Genomic DNA, 20,452 nt, shown 5'->3' with positions numbered 1-20,452 from the left:
CCCTGTGCTCTTTGAAGTGGGATCCTTGTAGAAAAGCTGGGCAAATTTTTTTGTGTCCAAGCTATAGCATGTGCCGCATGACAGAGGTATAAATGATAGACTAAGCATTAATATTTTAGTGCTTCTTGATCTAAGGAGATATCTGATTGCCTTCAGGAGTCAAGAGATCACCCATCAGTAGCAAAAAAAAAATGGATCAAAAGCAGGAAGGATAGGGTTGTACTTGACAGATTTAGGTATTTTTTCAACCTAAATCACTATGTTACTCAATGGACAAACACTACCTGTTTCCACCAACTTTCATGTTTGTCAGTGCTTTTGTGGGAATTAAAAGGGAACAGGTGAAAAATCCTGCTTTTTGCAGCAACTACTGCAGATATGTTTTTATATTTTTCTAACTGTACCTCACAGCTATAAGTGCTTTGCACTAACTTAATCATCCATCTGACACTCAAAGGTTTATTTTTTTTTCGTCTTTGAAGATTCAATTGCTGTCGTGTTGATGTTGCTATGGAAACTTTACTGCATTTTCTAGGCAGCAGATATTTAACCTCATTGATCTATTTGTATAAAATTACATTTCCTAACTCTTTGTGAATATTATAATACAACCTAAATTTCAATGAATTTTCCTGATGCATACTAGGAAAGCAGGCATCTGGGTCAGCGAAGAGTAGAGACCTCCTAAATTCTTTATTGTATTGTTTCTAATTGGTAGGCAATCAATCAAGGAAGGTGGCTGTGATATATTTAGTATTTACAAAAGTAGACTTGAGAGTGTTTTGGGCTCCATCATCAATCAGTGTGGTTTAATATTAAAACAGAGGTTGAGCTACAAGGATATGTAAAGTCTTTGACGGTCTGAACATCTTTAGAAGGATTCCAGGAGAATGGAATTATTTAAGAGATGTTCTTCTAGAAGATATTATAACATTGCATTAAACTTTTTCGTAAGACTAACAGAAAAAACAAACTATTGTGGTACTATGTAGATGTAGCATAACTGAAAGAAGAAAATGTAAACAAGAAAGTGCCAAAGCATTAACCATGGAAATGGTGGTAAATGCTGCTCATCCAGCCAGGAAGGTGTTACATATGGAAGATAATGCAGGATAAAAACTAATAGAGTCAAAAGTTTAATAAGTGACATAAGTGGTTGGATGAAGTGAAACAGCCTCCCAGTAGAAGTAATAGACGTTAATATAGTAGGAAAACATAAACATGCATGGGATTGGCATAAAGCTAGTCCTCATTCCAAGACTAGCTCAAGGACTGATTATGGTCTGAATCTGCCAATGGGCAGACTAGATGGGCCGAATGGTTCTTATCTGCCATCAAATGCAATGCTACTGTGAAATACAAAAAAGAAAAATAACACCAAATGTAAGAAGTAGTTGCTCTAAACATATGGTAGATTTCCTTTAATAAACATTTGGGTTCTTTAAAGCAAAGAGGCAGCTTTCGAAATGGGACCGCCTTTCCTTTAATTTAGGTTTCATATGTGCTTACATACTTGTGAGACATGCCTGTTAAATTAAAACCATGTTACAGCAATAATATAGCTAAGCCCACCTGGCCTGTGACAGCTGCGTACACGTTATCCTGTTAATCTCTAAGATTCATTCCACTCAGATCATTTAAGGTCATAGGACTAAATGCATATACACACACACAAAATACATAGTATTTGCTGGGTGTGTGCTGATTACTTGCATTATTATATAAACATAAAAGCGGCAAAAAACAGTTTGCGCACAATAACGGGCACTTTCAAAAATAAAAAGCATTGATTTATTGAGACATACAGAACATGATGAACACTGTTTCTTTAACCGTTGCAGCCTTTATTAACCTTTGATAATGCCTGGCAAATAATTGGTTGGATGATGCGCAACAAGGGTGAGTGTAAGCAGGGCCGGCCTTAGGGGTGTGCGAGCTGTGCGGCCGCACAGGGCGCCATTGGCCGTCCCATCACCAAGCGGCAGGGAGAGGAGGAGAGAAACTGCGGTGGTGGGAGCTCGAGGACTTGGTCGCGGTGCGGGGCTTCAGCGCCGGAATATGATGTCATATCCCGATGCTCAGAGGTGAAGCTGCGCACGCAGGACAGCGAGACTGGGATAGATAGGAAGGGGGGATAGATAATAAGAAGGGGGGAGAGGGGATAGATAGTAAGAAGGGGAGGGGGAGATAGTGAGATGGGGTAGATAGTGAGTAGGGGAGGAGATTGTGAGAAAGGGAGGAGAGGGGGTAGATAGTGAGAATGGGGAGAGAACATGAGAAAGGGGGTAGTAAGAATCTTGAAAGAGAGTGAGAATGAGTAAGATAATGAAGTAATGTGTGAATGGGTGAGAGAATTAATGAATTAATGTGTGGATGAATTATGTGAATGAATGAGAGGATGAATTGGTGTATGGATGAATTGTGTGAATGAGAGAAAATTCATGAATTAATGTGTGGATGAATTGTGTGAATGAAATAGAGAATGAATAATTTAATTTGTGGATGAATGGTGAGAATGAATTGTGAGAATGGGTGAGTGGCTGTATAAGTGTTTTGTGTGTATCATAGATGTATAAGTGATTTGGGGAAAGGCAAAGATGGCATAAGCAGGGTGTTTGAGCTTTGGGGACCAAGATGGCATGGACAGGGTTTTTATGGGACAAAGATGGCACAGGCAGGGTGTTTATGGGACAAGGATGGCACATGACAGGCTGTTTGAGAACAAAGATGTCTTACGCTGGGCTGTTTGGGGACAAAAATGGCTCATGCTGGGCTGTTTGGGGACAAAGATGGCTCAGGCTGGGCTATAATTTGTGCTGGGTTCTTGGGTGCTTGGGTGCTGGTCAAGTTCTATGTGGACACCAGGGCTGGCTTTAGGGTGTGCAACCTGTGATCTATGCCTGTAATTTAGGATTTTTTTAATCTATACCTTTAATGCTGAGTTTTTATGTGAATTCCAATTGATCTATACCAGCAAAGCTGGATTTGTGTGTTATTCTTTGGATCTATATCTGATATGCTATGTTTTCATACATTATTTATGTATACCTGGGTTTGTATATGTTATTTAGTTGATCTATACCTGCAGTGCTGTTTCCATGTGTTGTTTATTTAATCTATACCTTCAGTGCCGAGTTTACATGTGATCCCCAGTTGATGTATACTTGCAAAGCTGGGTTTGTGTGTTATTCTGTTGGACAATATCTGCAATGCTATACACAAAAGTGTTGTTTACATGTATTGTTTATTTGATCTATACCTGAACTACAGAGAGGAAGGAAGAGAGGTGTAGCTTAGTGAATGAGGGGACAAAGGGACTCTGGCGATGATTACGGGGGACAGGACCTTTCAAAGTCACGGTAGAGTCAGAAGGTTGGAAGACTGGTGGCAAATATTGTTTTTTGGTGTGGGAGGGAGTGATTGCATGCTAGGGTGTGTGGAGGGGGTGCAAAGGAAATAATTGCCTAGGGTCCATTTTTTCCAATATTTAAAGGAAAAATGTTTTTCTTACAAAGATTGTTTTTTTCCCCCTATATTTAATGTATGTAAGGTACATTATTGTTACCTGTGTTTCCAGTTATATATTATTGTACTTGTTTGCACTTGCACATAAATAATCTCTAATTAAAACTGTTACAAGATTTTTTCCCTTTCTTTTTTTCCGGGGGGCGCCAGAGAAGTAGTCCGCACAGGGCGCCTGAACACCTAAGGCCGGCCCTGAGTGTAAGCGAGGATGTTAATGTGTAAGAGCAAGCGTGAATTTGCATTTGAATGTATGGGCAGGTGTTTATGGGTAGAGTATATGTGTGTAATTTGACAGTCTATTCATTATTGTTACAGTTTTGGACCTAAAGAATAAAGACAATGGAATAAATGGTGCATGTGAGCCAGACTGAAAGGAGCCCTGACTGAACAGAGACCTGAGACTCTGTGAGGAGGCCAAAGTGGATGCAAACTGGGTCCTGTGTAAATCATGTGGACGTAATCTGTGTCTGTGTGTAATCTGTGTGCTGGGGCAAATCATGTGGGTGTAGTCTGGGTAAATCCTGTTTGTAATCTAGGTGCTTTGGCAAACAATCTTGGTGCTATCCTGTGGGTGCAATCTGGGAACTGGGGCAAGTCTATATGTAGATATTATATTGTATGTGCAAATATGTGTGTGTGTATGTAAGTATATATAGCGTTTTATAATTGTCCCCCAACTTCTGTCCCTGTCCCCCCATGTGCCCCACCAAATATGATTGCTGGAGACGCCACTGGAGAGTGGCCTGGAGACCCAGTAGGATTTATTTACTAAAGAAAGAGTTGACAGGAGGGTTGTGGTTTCAGCTCCATGGCTTCAGTATACATTATAAAAGCCCATCTCCAATAAGGCAGGAAGATCATAGTTTGCCATTCATAGTTAAATCAGTGGATTTCTCCAGTCTTCTCACCCATTAAACAATACAGTTTATGCTATCAAGCAAATAGTTATGATGTAGCCATATGCTCTGACTCAGTTGGCACTATATTCATATGAATGTGAAACAGAATTATCTAGAGCAGATATTAAATTTCATAAATATTTAAGAGTAGCCATAATTAAAACCTTTTGTTACATCTTCCCTTTACTAGTATGATTATAATTTATTCATGTTAGCTATTACTACTGCTATTGATTTTATATTCCCATTTATCTTGTGAACTTAAAATAAACCTGCTAAAAATGAATTTGGTCAGTATGGGCACCCTGACTGGTCTGCGGCTACGCAGGCCCATACGCAACAAACTGCGATACACTGTGTGTTCTGATGCCTTTCTATCAGAACCAGCATGAACTTTTTCAACAATTTGAGCTACAGTAGCTCATCTGTTTCTTTCCTTGGACCCCTTTTCATAGGTACTGACCACTGCAGACTGGAAATACCTCACAATAGCTGCAGTTTTGGAGATGCTCTGACCCAGTCATCTAACCACCGCAATTTGGCCCTTGTCAAAGTCACTCACATTGTTACGCTTGCCCATTTTTCCTGTTAATCACTTCATCTTTCAGTGGTCATAATGATATGGCTGATCAGTGTGTATATATATATATATATATATATATATATATATATAAAATGTAAGAGCATTTTTAGAGTTGGGTTAGTTGTCACATGCAGGGCTGGTGCAAGGATTTTTGCCATTCTAGGCAAAACATAATTTTGCCACCCCCCTGCTCCACCCCCACAAGCCTAACTGGCTGACTCGCTCCCACTCCTCCCCATAGTGACCTCGAACCGCTGCGGCGCTTACTGAATGACCGCGGCCAGCGGCTCGCGATTGCAGCCTGCGCCGCTGCCTGCCTCCTATTAAGTGACCGCGAACCGCGCTTCTAATGAATGACCGTGGCCGGCCCTGGTCACATGACTCATCCACAACATAAGGAAAAGTTCTTGCATGCGCCCATACAGATGGAGCATGAGATTTAAAATACGGAAGCACTGCTATAAGCACTGTGAGTTGTGCTGTTGCAATATGTTGTGGATTAGAGCTGTTATATTATCTAAATATAGAATTCTGTCTAAATTAGGGGAATGTATTGCAAACTCAATTTTAATAAGAGAAGGAAAATAAATAATTAAACAACTGATGGCTTTACCAACTGATAACCTTGAGACTTTTAGAACTGTGTAAGTTAAGGTAATTTTGTTATTATCATTTTCCTCAAAGACAATAATTTGGGACATTATGGCCTATTATTTATTTATGTTTTTGAATGAATAAAATAATTAGCATTTAAATATTCCTTGCTCTCTAGTTTTGTTCAATTTAATGAAAAAACATTTCAGAATTGAATTAGCTGTTCCTAGAACTGATTAATACAGTGTGGTTTTCATTAAAAAAAAACCTCTGTCAAGGTTGCTAATGATACTGGTTTAATGAGGCCAAATCCTTCCATAAAGAATAAATATGAGTCCAGTATTTCCTGGAATGTAGCTTTTTAGCCTTAGGAAATGGCAGAGCATCAAGCAGCCCCTTCTGTTCCATATACTGCTATATAAGTATATACTGCTTAATATATCACAGGGTTCTGCAGCCCCAAAGTTCAAGCAATATGTACACATTAGAAGTTAAAATTCTCAAGAATCCATCTATGTATTTGGATGAAGGAAAATGAAAAGGACAATTGCAAGCTATCATATGCATTGAATTATCTTTAAGTTACAGTTTGGCAGTTCTTAGTAATGTCAATTACAGATCTGTTCTAAGCTCATCAACCAAGCATCCCCAACCTGTGCTCTGCTTTCTGTATACCGTATTTGCTCGATTATAAGACGACCCTGATTATAAGACGACCCCTCCAAAATCTGAATATTAATTTAGGAAAAAAGAAAAAGCCTGAATATAAGACGACCCTATAGGAAAAAAGTTTTACCAGTAAATGTTAATTCATGTAAACTATTACATTTTTTAATAAAAGCTATGATTGAGAAAAAAATTTTTTTGTTTTTATTTCCTTGTATTTTCCAACCTGCCCCCCAGTTACGCACATCTGCCCCCAGGCTTGCCACTCCAATATGGCACTGTGGCCCATGATATGCCTTTTAACCCTCTATATGCCACTGTGCCCCATGATATGCCTTTTAACCCCCTATGTGCCACTCTGCCTCCAGAAATGCCTTATACCCCTATATGCCACTCTGGCATTTAAGGGGTTAAAAGGCATATTATGGGGCAGAGTGGCATATAGGGAGGTATAAGGCATTTCAGGAGGCAGAGTGGCGTTCAGGGGGTTAATAGGCATTTCATAGAGCACTCTGCCTACAGAAATGCCCTATGCCCCCATTTAACACTCCCCCACACACACACACACTTACCGGGGCTTCCAATTTCCTGCTGTATACCGGGGCAGCAGTCTTCCTTCTGTCTCCCCCCCATTTAACACTCCACCCCACCCCACACACTTACCGGTGCTTCCAATTTCCTGCTGTATACCAGGGCAGCGGGTTGACGTCCACGCGATCCGCGTAGACAACTTACGCTGCAGCCGGAAGGAGGTGTGGCTAGCAGCGGCGGTTGTCTGCGTCCATCGCGCAGACTTTCCCCGGCTGTCAGAGATCAGAGTTCCCCGCACCGGTGCGGCACGATAGGCCAATCAACAAGTATTGATTGCTCTAAGTGTAAAAAACTGACACAAGCTGTTGTTTCTGATGCATAGCTCCAAATCAGGGCCACCATCAGAAATCTTGGGGTCCAATACAGGCTTAATGACTGTGTCTCCATGCCACCTTCATCAGCTTGCTCCATGTCCATCCCATTCCTCCACCCATCTGAAGATCCTTATGAGAACGGGGCAAGCCTGGGTGCAGTAGTTCTTCAGAGCCCCCCATAACTAACAAGCATTCATACTAACACACATGTTCTTTCTCCTGCTTTTCTTCTTTCTCCCCTAGGCGTTGCTAACCCTAGATTAACCTCTGACATTCCAATTTAATATATCATATCCTGACGACCACCCTCACACACATACACTAATATCTGCTTGTACACTCTAACACCATACGGTAACAGACACACACATGCTAACATTATATGCTCACAAACACTAACCCATGTACACTGTATCTATACACACTCATATGTCATGTCGCCAGGACCCGTTGGCGCCAGACAGGCCGCTGACTGCCGATGCGGAGGTCTTGAGTGGCATCCACGTGTCCCTTCCTGCAGTTTAAACTTGCAGGCACGTCGGTGACATGCAGCTGGAGGTGTGACTTTGACACGTGGCTGATGGTGGGGCTACCTGGGCGCCAGATTAAAAATCCAGAACTACTCAGCACAGACACCCTGTTGTGGTCCTGCTATTTCATTTGTTGAGTTGGGGATCAAGTTTGCTGTTGTTGAGCATTGGTTATTGGTTTGCCTGACCACTCTTCTACCTAGTATTTCTTATCCTGTATTCCCATTCCTGTGTTCCATACCTGACTAGCTTACTCTGTGCTGTGTATTGACCTTTGGTTTGTATGAATACCTGTTTAGTGCACCGAACCCAGCTGTGTCTGACCATCAATTCTGCATTAACCTCTAGCATCATGTGTTACCCATCTGTAACTCCAGCCTGCAGTTTACCTGTACAGGTATCTGGATCTATCTGAGTTTTGTCTATTACACTCTGAACTGAATTTTACCTGACTACGCCTGAGTCTCCTCACTGTTGGGATCGTCTAAGTCTCTCTCTGCTTAGCTTGGAGCGTAACTTCTTACATACTTACTTACACATACAGTAACATACCTTTACACACACAGTATCATACTTACACACATACAGTAACATATTTACACAGACTTACATCCTAAATAGGATATACATATACTAACATACACACATACAGTAACGTACATGTAACATACTTATACACACTAACATAATTATTTACACTTACACACAACCGAACTTTGTTGGCTCAGAACGGGGGAAGGCCAGTTTCAAGGTCCTCACACACTATGTTTGAGCACTGGGAAATTATGTCATATCCTGGTCCTCAGACGCAGCGTGTTATGCTTGAGGCCCGAAACATCGACCATGATACTCTGCAACGTTTCTGTCTTCTCCTCTTGATCTGGAAGACCAATAGAACTCGTAAGACTGCAGCGATGATCTTGCATGCAATGTAGCAACGTCATGAAAGCCTTATTATTAGCAATATGTGCCCTCACACAAGGGGCTTTAGTGAAGGATATTAATGCTTTGTTTGGTCCAAAGTCAGTTAAGTTTTACATCACACTGTTTCACCTACCTACTAAACACCCAACGCTGGTTACCCTATTGAACCATTCAAAAACAACATGGAGGAGTTCACCTTTATGTTACCGGCCTTATTTTTTAAGTTTAAGTTCTGCTAGCTTGTCAAAGCACAAAAAGCATAGTAATTAAAAATAGATTGAATAATGATTCCCTTCTGGTGGTTAGAGGCGTTTTTTAAATGGCAAACATTTTGACTGCAGATCTCTTTCTATCAAATATGAAACAAATAGCATAGTAGGAAAGCAGCACTTGATGCTGATGCCTGCCAAATGTTAGTAAGTGCCTGTAATTATTGTATATAGATGGCATTTATCCAGCCATAACATATGGACAAAGATATTTCCTAGGAATAAACATATTTCTATTAAAACACAAGGCATCTTTTGTTAACTGTGTGTGTTCCATCTTACCAATGTTAAATGAATCATTGATTCACAGTGCTTTTATGCAATTATGTCACAGACATGGAACTGTCATTTGGATACTATACACCTTCAGTTTATGTTGGCAAAATCACTGTATTCTGTTGCCTCAAACAATAATAGTTACCTTGTTTTTAGATTTGCGTCAATACCTGTCCAAAAAATTATATAGCTTGTGTACTTTACAAGGCCTAAACCTTTTCTGATTTCTCATCTCAAAGCACTGAAATAAATATCTTATTTTGTAGTGAGAAATCAGATTCCTCAATGGCTGTGGATGAGACAATTCTAGGGTTGTACAAAAAATACTCCATCTGTGCTAAACAGTACCTTCTTTTAAAGCCACATCATCTCAGGAATTAGGGTGAGAAAGGAAGTGGAATAACAATCCCACTAACAGCAGTGGGCTGGGGGGATGCGCTCCTGTCTCCCTGTGCTGTCCAGGTCGGAAGGGCCCTTTCTAAACTATTTTGAAAAGGCACGGGGAGACAGAAAGAAGGAGTTGCTGGACTCACCCCGGGCCCCCTAGTAGTTACACCAGTGGTGAATGTGTAAGTGTATGTGAGCTTAATGTTGATATGTTTTATAGATTAGAATGAATACATATATGTGTTTGTGTATGAGCATGAATGTGTAATAGCAGGAATATGTCTGTGTAACTGTGTGTGAGAACGAACATGTGTTAGACAGGTCTGGAACCCTATGGCAGCAAAGTCAGAAGGCTTCCAAAATCCAAGGGGGGGCAAGCTGAATCAAGGTCAGGCGGTCTGGGCTATGGTCAGGCAGCAAGGAATCACAGGTACATAAAACAAGCTGGGGGTCACATAGCCCGAACTCTAAAAAGGGAAGCAGGAGCACAGGAACAAGGAGCAGGCAAACAGGAGAAAATGCTGGGCTTCTGTGCATGAGGCAACAGAATAATCTCAATGAATCACAGGTGTATTGGGGTTTTATAGCCCCAGCTACTTGGACACTCTCCTGTTGATGGGATGATGAATTACCCTTCCCAATGCTTTCTGGGATCATGGGCGTGTCATCCTTGTCCTCCTTAAACAAATTCAGAAGACGCTCAGCAATAGGCTAAATGAGTGCAATTTTTTCCAAACATGTAGCGACGTTTCAACCCACTCACCCCCTCGTTTGTGGGGATCAGGTGGAGTCCTCCTCGTGCAATAAGGAGCCTTCATTATTGATGAGGTCTGCCCTCTTTGCCGGCTCCTTGTCCTCCTATGATGGATGTGATGGGGGTGTGTGCTCACCACACCCCTAGTGGCTCTGAGTGTGCTCGCCATATCAGACACTGCTAACACAAGAAGAGTGGCTCAACCCCCGGCTCCCTTGTTGCGGGTAACAGGACCTCGAGCAGGCACCTGGGAGCCTGCCCAGCACTGGCGCGATATCAGGAGGCGAATGTAATTCTTTAATGGAGCTTCCCCCTCCTGCTCCATGGATGATTTTGGGTCTCGCTGCGAGGAAGGCCCCGAGTGCTGTGTCAGTTAGCTTGAATGTGTGTTAGTAAGTATGTGTAATTGTGTATTAGTGTAAGTATGCGTGTGTAAGTTTGAGTATGTTAGTGTCTTTGTGTGAAAGTGTGTATGTGTGTGTAAATGTGTGTGCCGGTGCATATGTAATTAATAGGGGGTAGGCACAAGGGGCCAGAAGGTGCCAGGCCTCCACCGCCCACTAGAAGAGCAAATATAAAAATGTAAGTTTGGTTTGCTTAGATGTAACAGTGAGAGCGATACACATTTTAAATACATTTTAAAATGTATCTATTTATTTATCTGTTGCTATATAGTGTTTGTCTGCTGCTCCGGCCAAATAAACAAGGTCTTCAAAACAATGAGGGCATTCTTCCCTATCCTTGAAAGGATAAGAGCTTCAAGATTTCTAAGAAGCATATGAATTATTCTGTAGAATTAGCCTCAGAAAAAACTTGGTTGATCCCATCAAGGATGTTACTAAATAAATGGATGAATATTGTTCTTTCATTGCTGGTGGTGGGGGCTAAGTGGGACAATGCCCTGAGTGTTTTGATGAGCAGCTCTAAATGGAAGTTCCCAGCAGCTTCTTCTTCTGAAAATGTGTAACCTGCTGGGGGTCACATAAGGTGTTGTCACATCAACTCACATTGTACGTAGCACTTCACACCATATGATACATGGTGGTGCCATGAGCCAGGTTCTTTCAAACAAAGGTAATCACCTCAGTAATAAAACCCAGAGGCATATTCAGGCTTAGGTCAACTATGGCAGCAGATCTGTGAAAGGCAGCATGTCCTGACACGGAGCGGGGAGGGGTAGCCTCTCTGGGGCAACCTGTCCTATTTTGCACCCTGGTTTGCCATTGTTAAATTAGCCAGTTACAAAAAGTTCTCACCTAGGATTTGCTGTCAGATGTCACAAATCCTTAATAGGCAAGGCATAATATCCTGGCGGTGACCTTGGAGGGAGGTGACTGAGGTTGCAATGTCAGGTCTAGGCAAGTGCTGAAGATAAAAGTATTCTTTGATAAAATAATTATAATAATTATTATATATTGATTACAGTATAACACCAGAATGAGTCCAAAGGAATGTAGAAATCCCAAATCCTTGGCCCATGAGTCCCTCTGCAACCCACCCTGTCACAGCCACACACACAACACTCTTAAATCAGCCCAGTCTATCAGCCATTTGCACAGTTTTCCAGATGGCCAATCCGGGCCTGATTGTTGCTGTTTATTTTTCTAAAATTCTGACTATAATTGTGAGTTATTTCATTTATTTAATGTACATGTTTGGAAGACAACGATGGCCTGATTATTGGTGCTTATTTTTCAAAAATTCTATGTGATCTATTTCATTTCTTTAATCAACATGCTTGTAAAATAACTATTCACCAAATTTAGTTATTGCTGCTGTCAAACATAATTATGTTTTTGCTACCCATTATTGTATGGTTGGTTATAATTACATCCAGACCAGCTCTTCTTCAGGTGCAGAATTTAGAATCCTTCAAAAGTCTTTGCCAGTCAGAGGCACGGCCGTTCTTGATCTTCTGCAGAACCTTGAAGATCAGCGAAAATGGAGAAAAAACGTAGGTGAGAAGAAAATTGCAAATCTGGGCGAAGGCATCTGATTGAGGGAGAAGAATGCCGGAACTTGAGAATTGTCTCTGGATGCCATCAGATCTATCTCTGGTAATCCCCACTGCCGGACGATGAACCTGAAAGCAGCCGGATGCAGAGCCCAATCGCCTCTCAGAACAGGAGCTCTGCTCAGGAACTCCGCTTGAGTATTCAATGTCCCTTTGAGGTGTTCTGCGGACAGGGTCATCAAACGAGACGGGAACTTCTTGTACTTCTTGCTTGTTGATATATGCTACTACTGCCTGGTTGTCGGAGCATAGCAGAATGTTCTTGCCAGCTAGCAGCTGTTCCCAGTGATGCAGAGCTCTCTCCACTGCAAGCAACTCCAGGCAGTTGGAAGGAAGGAGTTGCACAGCTGGGAACCAGAGACCTTGGGCGAGTCTGTCTTGATATGTGTCTCCCCATCCTCTGAGGCTTGCGTTGGTGGTGACAAGTTCCTTGGCTGCTAAGGACCATCGTCTTCCCAGCTAGGGTGTCCCGTTGGAGCCACCAAGCGAGGGATGCTCTGACGTGAGGAGGGAGACGACCCAGCCTGTCCAGAGCCAACGGGTTCTCTTCTAGATGATGAAGGATACCGCTCTGAAGAATCCTCATGTGGCCCAGGGCCCAAGGAACTGCGTACCTCGTGCCCAGCAGAGACATGCACGTCCTAAAGGAGCTTCTGTGAGGATAGAGAACCCTGCGGACCAGTGAACAAACCCCATTGATCCTGGAGGGTGGAAGGAAAGCTTTCCCTGAGCAGGAATCCAGGAACACTATCTGTTGAGAGGGAATGGTGCTGGACTTGTCCCAATTTAGAATCCAGTGAAGCTCCTGTAATGTATCGACCACTCTGGAAAGGTGAGACTGGACAACAGGCGCTTAACGGACATGGATAAGCCAGTCGTCCAGGCGAGGGACAACTGAAATACCTTGACATCTGAAATGGGCCGCCACCACTGCCAGGAGTTTCGTGAAGACTCTGGGGGCTGCCGACAGTCCAAATTGAAGGGCTTAAAACTGGAAGTGCTGGATGCTGATGAGACGGATGGATCGGAAACATGAAGATAAGCATCCTTGAAGTCTATAGAGACCATGAAGTCATGGAGGCATAAGGGGTCTAGAGCGGATCTTACAGTTTCCATCTTGAACCGGACAAACTGGAGGTGACTGTTCAGGAAGCGTAAGTCTATAATTAGACGGAATCCCCACGGCATCTTGGGAACCAGGAACACCGGAGAATAAACCCCGCGACCCAGCTGAGGGACAGGAACCAGGACCTTCAGGTCTGCAAACTGATGAATGGTAGACAACAGGACAGCCTGCTTTGCCTGGTCTTGAGGAAGGTGGGAAATCAAAACCTGTTCCGAAGGCCTGATCAGAAACTGAAGCCCTGGGTGTCATTCTAATGGTCTCAATTGAAGCAGAGAAAGTCAATGACCAATTTAACAGCGGCGACATTCTTGAGGATGACTCTCTAGAAGCCTTGGTGGCAATATCCTCCTCAATCTGCGAGAGCCAAATCTTAACAGCTCTGGACACTGAGGCAGATGCGATTCCAGGCTTGAAAACAGCAGCAGAGGCCTCAAAAGACTTTTTAATGGCTGCTTCATCTTTCTTCTCCATGAGGTCAGAGAAATGAGAGCCATCTTCAAGCGGTAAAGTGGTCTTTCTGGAGACCCACATAACTGCGGTATCATCTAGAGGGGTAGCACAGAACTGGGCAAAGTCCTCATCAAAGGGAAATAAACGTTTCACCCCGCCTAGACAGGTTAACCCTTCTTTGAATGCTTCAATGCTTCAGCTCAGGATAATCAAATTCTCAGTCCGATAACATTGGCTGAAGCCCAAGGAGAGAGGGATCTTGCACTGCCAGAAGGTGAGGGTAGACAGGAACAGGGACAGCCTGACGAAAGGCAGAAAAGGCATCTCCTCTATAAGCCAGGTCAAAAACTTTCTTCCTCCAGCTGCCTCAGAATCAGTAACTGACTTCAGACAAGCGGAGCAAAACTTCTTCCTGGAATCCTGCAAAGCCTTGTGACACCCAGCGCACTGCGCATATTTTGGACTTCATCAAAGCCTTCTTAGGCTTGTACTCAACAGAGGGTGGCTCAGAATTATCAGGAGCCAACATTACCACTTCAGCTGCAAAGGCACCCTAGAAAATACAAATAGCAAGGAACAGGGACCGAAATAGCAAGGTACCTACTCACCGTTTAAATAGTTGAAATCAGGCTGTAATCAGGGTGTAAGCCCAACAGCGGCAGATTTGGTGCCAAAATTTCAAAATCGAGCCAAAACGAGGCTTGAAACGCACTACCGGAAGCCCAGGGAATCGGCTCACCCTAGAGCCGAGGAAAAATAACAAATGGGATGACAAGTCCTCCCTACCTGATGTAGGTCAGGAAAAAAACTCGGGATAGTAGGAGGGAAGGGGCTTTTAAATGTTTAGAGTCCTGCCCTATCTCAGGTACGGAGGAGGAATCTATCCGTAGCGTCACCTGGGATGGCAGGGAAATTTATATAATGAACAGCTATTGCGCATCTGTCTCCAGTTGCCAACAACCACTTCAGGGGAATAACATGTGGGTTTACAGTCTAAAGTGTACCAGGTTAACGTTTTTCCTGCACAATGTCAATAAACAGCAGCATTTATTTATGTAGACGTGATAAGTCCCTTTGCCAGCAAAGCAAAACAAAAACACCTATAATAAGCCTTGGATATTATGGTCACGGGACACAACACCATCTGTCAAACATTTTTGCAAGGTCACAATGAAGGAAGAGACTTCGAAAGTTTCTAATTTAAAGGTAATATCGTTGCTGCTACACACACTAATAAAGACATATTTTAAGGGCATTTAACTTTAGCTTTTAATTAAGGTCTTTTAACCACAAAGATTTCACCAAATAAGGTACTTAAAAGTGCTACACCATCTATATACTAAAGTCGAAAAAATTTGAATTTGGACAGCCTCATACAGCTTTTTGGGTTATGTTCTTCCTGTCTCTGGTCTTAGTATTGATCCCAAAAAAAGTGGGTGCTGTGATTGAATGGCCTAGCCCTTTAGATCTTAAAGTCATGCAACCTTTTCTCAATGTAGGTTTATCAAGAACATTTCTAAAATAATGGCCCCTATCACAGGCCTGACATTCAAACAGCTAACTCTCTGAATTGGTCCTCTGAAGTAGTTGTGGCTTTTTAGCTCCTAAAAAAGGCAATTTCTTCTATTCTTCCTGGCATGCCCTGGGCCATCCTTACCATTGAAGTAGATGTCCCAGAACTTGGTTGTACTTTGCAAAAGAAAAAAAAATCAAATATATCATTATAGTTGTTTTTCAAAACAATTCTTGTTGGGCAAACAAAAACTATGATGTTGTGAACTTCTAGCAATCATGTGGCCATGGAAGACAGACATTCACCTTGGAGGGGAGTAATACTCCATGTTTTACATTAATCCTTTTCTCCAGTATTTGGAAAGGGCAAAATGGCTAGATCTGCATCAGTTAATTCTTTTACGGAGGGGTGAAAGGTGTTAAGAGAATGGCAGAACTTCCGGTAATGTCCTCTCTCCAATCCTCTAACTGGTGCAGAGAACGTCACCGAAAGCGCCATGATTTTGCCCTAAGGTGAACTCCTGCAAAAATAGCAGGGCTTTCACTGACGTTGGACGAACGGAGCAAAGGACGTCAACGGAAGTGCTGTTATTTTGCCCTAGGGAGAACTCCTGCCCAACTCGCGATGCTTTTACTGACATCCTCTCCCTCGTTTGGAGGATCAAGGGAGGGGACGTCAGCGAAAGCGGATTCATTCTAACGGAAATTCACCTTAGGGTAAAATTGCGCTACTTTCGGTCTTGACTGGAGGATCATTTTGGAGTTTGCTTGAGCCAGGTTATGTCCGCTGAGATACAGACAAAGAGAAAAGAGAAAAGATGAAAGACAAAATAGAAGGTGAAGAACAATAATATGGATAAATACACTTGTCAGGTCACAATGCTTTGCATTCCAAGTGTCTTTCCTTGTTTCCGTGCCTACTGGGAGACACATTTTAATGAAAGATTAAATGGTGTTCCGTTACTTCCATCTTTTTTAGCATTGTGAATTATTCAATATTTCAAGCAATACATGACTGCCTGCAAAGAAAACACATCTGCTGTAATCAGAGGGTTTTTTCTCATTAACCTTGTATACCCTTTCTTTGTCTACTCAGTTCTTAGAAAGAAGTGTTCAGCTTCTGTGAAAGTATAATAAATGCAACATGATATTTTATGACAGTGCTACTAAAAGCCTCTGGGTGATGGTTTGTCAGCAACATATTTTTTTTCACAGTTCTAAAGTGACATTATGATTTATATAGCATACATACACCTACCTTTTTTTTTTTTTATTTACTCTTAATATTGTCTGTGCAGTTGCATCACATTGGCTTTCTTATGAAACACTTGCAATTTGATTTAAGGAATTTGAGGCACTTACAAGACAATAGCTTCCCTGCAGAAATATAATCTTCATAATCCTCATTTACTTTATGGGAAAGTTGTGGTTTAGAGACTTAGTGGTTTAGAGATTTAGAGATTGGAAAAGCTATCCATAGGAGTCTTGGATACCTCAAGCCTAAATCATCAAAGATAATGTCATATAACTGATATTGTATATAACCAGGTACCTGGATAAAAGACTGGGAACAAGCAAGGGAGGGAAGATAACTTGAAGCCCAAACAAACCCAGGCTGGTGAACCAGTAGTATGAAAAATACAAATATGGTAGACAATGTGCTGCAAATTTTGAAAGCACACACAATTGCTCTAAATGTCCTATTACGCCAGACCCTAATGGCCACATGTGGAATTACAATTATTACAAAAATCTTTTGACAGGTAGCCAAGATCTTTATACCATAGCAACTTAGGAGACAATCACTCTTTTCCACCCTTGCTGGCTTCCAGTCTAAAGAAAGCAGTCCATTGAAAGCAGTAAAAAAAAAGCAGACTAACTGTATTCAAAACACCTTAATGCCAACTCATGAAAAGCAGCTCAAATGCAGATCCAAGGCAACATTGCGCTCCTAAAATCCATAAGGAGCCAAGATGAAAACACAAAAGCAGTTAAAAAGCTAATCCTTTTTCATACTTTTACACATATGTCACAGGAATTAATTTTTATACTACTTTTATAAAAAAAACTACTGTTTATTCCGGCGTATAAGACGACTGGGCATATAAGACAACCCCCAACTTTTCCAGGTAAAATATAGAGTTTGGGCTATACTCGCCATATAAGACTACCCCCTCTACCCAGTAGAGTGCAGTAAAAGTGCAGTATTACAGTTTTTTCATGTCCAAAAAACTGCAGTATTACTTCAGAAAAACTGCAGTAATTTTTTCGTAAGGGGTGTATGATCTTGTCTGACAGATCCTTGGTTACATTCGGACATTGAGTTATATTTTACAACTTTCATTTAGCTTGATGGAATATAGGCAAATAAAAAAGTTCCAGAACTGATTAACTGGGCAAACAAAAGCTTGCTAATGCATTGGCACTTTGGTGTGTGTGTGTGTGTGTGTATATATATATATATATATATTCACTGTATATGTTGCAGGAAAAAGTGACCCCTTTGGAATTACCTTGATTTCTGAATATAATGGTCATTATATTTACAAGCGTAAATCAAAATCAGAACAGTTTCAACAGAAGAACATGTGTCTTCTGGGTTGTCCAGTGAAGTGGCCTGCCCTCAAGCCAACTAAGACACTGTGGCACGATTCACACCAGACAGCCCAAGAGTATTGATGAATTTTGTAAAAAAGGCATTGTGCCTCCTTACCTTATACACAACTGCAGGTAATGTTTGACAGAGGTTATTGCTGCCATAGAAGGGTTAACAAGGTGTTAAGTACAAGGGATTACATATTTTTTCCACCCTACAGTGTGAGTGTTTACACTGTGTGTTCATTAAAGACATGAAAACATATACTTGTGTGTTATAGGTTGACACACACTGTCAATTGTTGCGAAGGTAAATTTTAATGACCAATATATACATAAACACAGTTAAGTGATCAAATACTTTTTTCCAGCGTATATGTATATATTTTTGGAGAAGAGCCCTTATAACAGTGTTGCCTCGGGGCCCCATTTGCTCCTGCTAAATACAAAAATATTCAATGGGGTCCTATTGTACAGAAGAAGGCAGAAGAATGTATTTTGTTAACCGACATACACATTATCTTATGCATTGTATGAAAAGTTTAAATTTCTTACGACCATAACCTTTGCGACCTCCCCGGTGCTCCTTTTTGACAATGCCTAATAAGATTCAATGTTTTTTTTCTCTGAATGTTTTGGCCACTGGTATTCCTCAGTCTTTTGCTATACCCTCGTCATGTATAGGTGACCCTTGAGAAACCATTTTTAATTTGGGTTGCTTGCGTTAGACTACACAGATCGTGTTAAATGTATTGGATTGTATCTTGTGTTAACAATGGACACTTTAAAATCATAGAATACTGTATGCTTCAAATGATTTTGAATGGTCATATGAATTATTCTTTAAACACCCATTAAAAATGAACACAAAATACGCATACACGTTTTTATTTATCGGAATTTTCATTTTTCATGTCATAGTTACAGCAAAAATACAAAACATGTTAAATAGTAGTATAAAAAATAAGAATTCTACACTGTAGATATTAGAGAACTGCTGACATGCTCAGCAGGTAATAAAATAATGCAGCATTTTAGCTGCATTGGAGTAGATCTTTCAGACCCACCAAGATTATTTAACAACCAGTGAACACATTTAATAGTGCCAAGGATTCATTGTGCAGTGGTCCTCAAAAAAGTCCATCTAAGCTAGTAACAGACAAGGATTTATATGGATGTTTGACAAACCATTTGAACAAAGCCCTTAGATTATCCTATTGTAAGAGAGATATCCCAAATGTCAGATATTACTAGTGCAATACCTTTTGTATAGCCATGCACACAACATGGAATTTGCATGCTCATGTGTCTGTATATTAAATATCAAGTCTGTGAATGATGAAAACAGGGCTTCTATTCTCCAGTCCCACCTGCATCCATAAGCAAAGTACAGATCAAGCATCTTCTATAAATCACAGTAAGATTGATAAAAGTATTACCAGGAATCAATATGAAATACATAATGTCTATGCTACAGAATCTGAAGTTAATACGCATAATTTAATAGCAATCATAAATAATACTGTTCACTTGAAGAACCATGCCAGTTATTAACATTTCAGAACTTTTTTGAAACCACTTTTTCCTTCTAGAGAAGCCTAGCCATCATTTAAGGCACCTCAAGTAGCAAACACTTTAGTAACGTCTCAGAAAGTAGATCCATTCTTTGTACATAAACATTACATAAAGCATACACACCTTATGTGTATACAATAAATGTCCACCATCCATAAAATGGGCTTTTTAAATCAAAACTATAACAAATAGAAACAAACTGTTCTTGGCAATGTAGACACACTTGTTCCATAAAGATACTGTTCTTGGAAGAGTCTATACTTGAATGCAAGCAGTAAACTGCCTTGTGGTGAAAACCAAACCTGTGTTGATATGGGTAAAGACTTTGGAGAGTGCTGAACATTTGCAGGCGTACTTGCAAACCGGTCTAATACCAATAGTAAGTTTACAAAACACCTGTACAACAAAATGAATTGGTTCTATGTGACATTCTAAATCCTAATTTATTTGTCCGAAACCAGTATGTAGAATCAATGAGCAAAATTTAAAAACTACCTCTCATGGTCCTGCTTTTACCAAGGGGTCTTAAAGATCAGTCATGTATTTACCTTGGGTGCCACCCTAGGCATGACCACTGTCCCCTTTTAATGGTTGCTGTCCTTACTGCAAAGTGCTGGGATATGTCGTCATCCCAGTGCTCCTGGGGTTAAACGTGGCCCTTAAAGCAGTATATAGAGGCTGCACCTCTTAGGCACAGCCTCCATAGTGTTGTAACAGCCCTGGTCACCTAAAAGGGGGTGATTTGTTCCCTGGTTTTATGGTAGGGACTACCGCCACCTAATCCAAAATGCATCACTGTTGAAGATTTTATAGGTGTACAGGGTCTCATTACTACAGTAGTACTTTCCTCTGGTATAAATAATATTTT

The sequence above is a fragment of the Sceloporus occidentalis genome, unplaced genomic scaffold, assembly GCF_023333645.1.
Source record: "Sceloporus occidentalis isolate IW3139 unplaced genomic scaffold, rSceOcc1.0.p SCAF_28, whole genome shotgun sequence".
In the NCBI taxonomy this organism is placed as follows: Eukaryota; Metazoa; Chordata; class Lepidosauria; order Squamata; family Phrynosomatidae; genus Sceloporus; species Sceloporus occidentalis.
This window is presented reverse-complemented; position numbering follows the sequence as displayed.